Source organism: Priapulus caudatus, unplaced genomic scaffold (assembly GCF_000485595.1).
Source record: "Priapulus caudatus unplaced genomic scaffold, Priapulus_caudatus-5.0.1 Scaffold2308, whole genome shotgun sequence".
NCBI lineage: Eukaryota > Metazoa > Priapulida > Priapulimorpha > Priapulimorphida > Priapulidae > Priapulus > Priapulus caudatus.
This window is the reverse complement of record NW_014579369.1, coordinates 9847-12657: the sequence shown is the minus strand read 5'-3', so window position 1 is coordinate 12657 and position 2811 is coordinate 9847.

The window sequence follows — 2811 nt, the reverse complement described above, 5'->3', positions numbered from 1 at the left end:
AAATACGGTATTTCTGGAGCCGCGAATCAGCGTGTGAACGCTCGGCCGTGTATTTGTCTCAGATTCTGTATTTCGCAAATACCGTACAATGTATTTCATAAATACGAGGTCTCGTGTGAACGAGGCTTATATTTCATTTTCCAGATTCTGCTCATGTGTAAACGGAGACAGCTGCTCCTACATTATCCTACAGCGTATAGAGACTAATCCATTCAAGTAGAACTTCAAGAATAGATCGATATTTCTTCATATCAAACTACTCATAAGCATATGCTCTCGGCGACAGCGAGTTTTTCGAGTTTTTCTAGCGAGCACACTAGTGCTTCAGAGACAGCAATTTCTCAAAATAAAGTAACGAGCAGTAAACCCTGAAAAAACAATAACGTAAAACGTGGCTTTAGAATGCGCATGAATGACTGACTTCGCTACCACGTTTCATGCATTCATTTTCTAGTGTATTGATTCCGGGACGGTGGAACGGTGTTACTGTTTCCTGTAGCAGTCAGTGAACATATCAGACCATTATATATCCAACATGTTCTGCTTGGATCTATGACAAATACGACATACGCATATACGCTCTCCTATTACGGACTACGGACTATTACGGACACTATTTGTCATAGGAAGATTCTTCCTATGACAAATATTGGCGAGTCAACTTCGTTCCGCTTTACAGCTGAAATTCACTGCTTGCGTTCATAATAGCTCTCCTCAACTCCTATGATGCGCACAACACATACAACAATATTTGTCATAGGAAGAATCTTCCTATAACAAATAGTGTCATATAGGAGAGCGTATATGCGTATGTCGTATTTGTCATAGATGCTAGCAGAACAGGCTGCGTATAATTCAGTGAACATATCAACCATTATACATCACAGCTGCACGGCAAACGGTTAGCGCTTACACGTATTCGTTCTATTAGTTTTCCCTTTGCAGCGCGTTGATATTGCTTTCTCTGGCAGGCTCAATACGGCTTCTGAGGGTATTTAGCTTGCACAATGTGACACCCGCGTTTTCTCGGCCTGTCCTTCAGCGTAGCAATGTTGTCGCGAAATGTTGACGGCTTATCCTTTCAGGGAACTTCAGAAGAAAGAAGAAATTGCCATGTACGCCGCAAAGTACCACCTAGTGTGTAGCGGCGAGCCAATACTGTGTCGCGAGGATGCCCACGCTGCATCTCCACTCTTGCGTGTCGTGTTCATCTCGTATACGGTTATATAGCGGTCTATGTGATCACCTTAATACCTGTCTTCTGGTCTCTGATCGCAGCCGAATGCCGCGGAGATGGCGGTACTTCTGCTTGTCCTAACGTTGGTATGAAAAAAGAGATGAGAGATTTGAGAGCAAGAAAGGGCGGAAAGTGCGTGAGAGGGAGATGGAAGGAGAAAGAAAGTGATATGGAACGAGAGTGAGAGAGAGCCAGATAGTGAGAGAAAGAATGAGAAAGAGAGAGAAAATAAGCAGAGGACGGAGAGAGGACAATAAGTGAAAGAGCGCGAAAGCGACCGAGAGAAGGTGAGGGAGATGGCGGTGGGAGGGGGGAGGGGGTGTCGTCAGCGGCGCCTAATTATCGACGGCGATTACTAATGTGTCGTCGTCGGTCGCTCGTGCACGCACGCACGCACGCACGCGTGAAGCTGTGCAGGTGGCGGGCAATTGCGGCGGATGATGCTGCTGCTGCTGCTGCCCACCTCGGATAAAAAAACAAAGTTACGGCTTGAGCGATTTTCTGTACGTGGTTTTATTAGTAAATTGGTGTTTATTTTTTATTTGCTGTTTCCGTAGATCGTTTCTGCGGAATCGTGCAGCGTGCGTGAGATCACGTAGACTCCATCTTATTTTGACGCGCGTCGTGTCATGTAATGACGTATGCGCGTGACTCTGGGCCTGACTCTACAGTTAGTTAGACTAGAGTTAGGAAGTAAGTATCCTAAACCGGAACTTATCTCCTATTAATGAGTGTTTCTGTAGTAATGAATTTTAATTCTATGTTAATTAAGAAATCAACGTAATGTTTTTCTGGGTCGAAAAGCGAAAGCGGGAAGTGACGTCATTGTAATTAGTGAGCGCGTACGACCAGAGACCGCAGGGAAATTTTGGCGAAGATTGGACCAATTAAACCAATATAAAACTAAGCTTATGACTATCAAAGTAAAACAGTATAGAATTTTTTTTCGTAATATAATCCACTCGCGCATACGGGCTCTCTATTTTAAATTTATATCAGCCAACTATTAGCCGCGTTCACACGTAGCAAGAAATCCGGGGCCGGTTTCACGAAGCGTACTTAAGTATTGAAGCGTAATTAACTTTAATCATGATTAAGTTAATCACAATATTTAATTCTACTCAGGAGCATGATTAAATCCACTAATCATAATTAGTTGGTGGTACTAGAAGTAGTATGTAGGTAGTACTAGTATATTAGATACGCTGCAGATTTTACAATTGGAAATTTTACTTCAATTTTTTCCTAAAGAAATTTAAAATTATCTAAGATTTGCTGTACTACTTCAGTCATTATAGTTACAAATTAATTCCTTTTCATGTACCAAACTTGCAGATATTTTTGGCGTATTGGTCCGCCATATTGAATACAGTGTAATTTGTTTTAGACTGGCATTCGCTCCCACCTCGATTACTCGATTCCCATCGAGTAACTAAGCCGAGAGGGGAGCGAGTACCAGTCTATTCATGTTGAAGTCGGCTAATTATGTGATTAGTTAAATATGTACTTAAATCGCTTCGTGAAACAGATTTTTAAGTATGATTAACTAATCATAATTACGGGAAGTTAAGTAT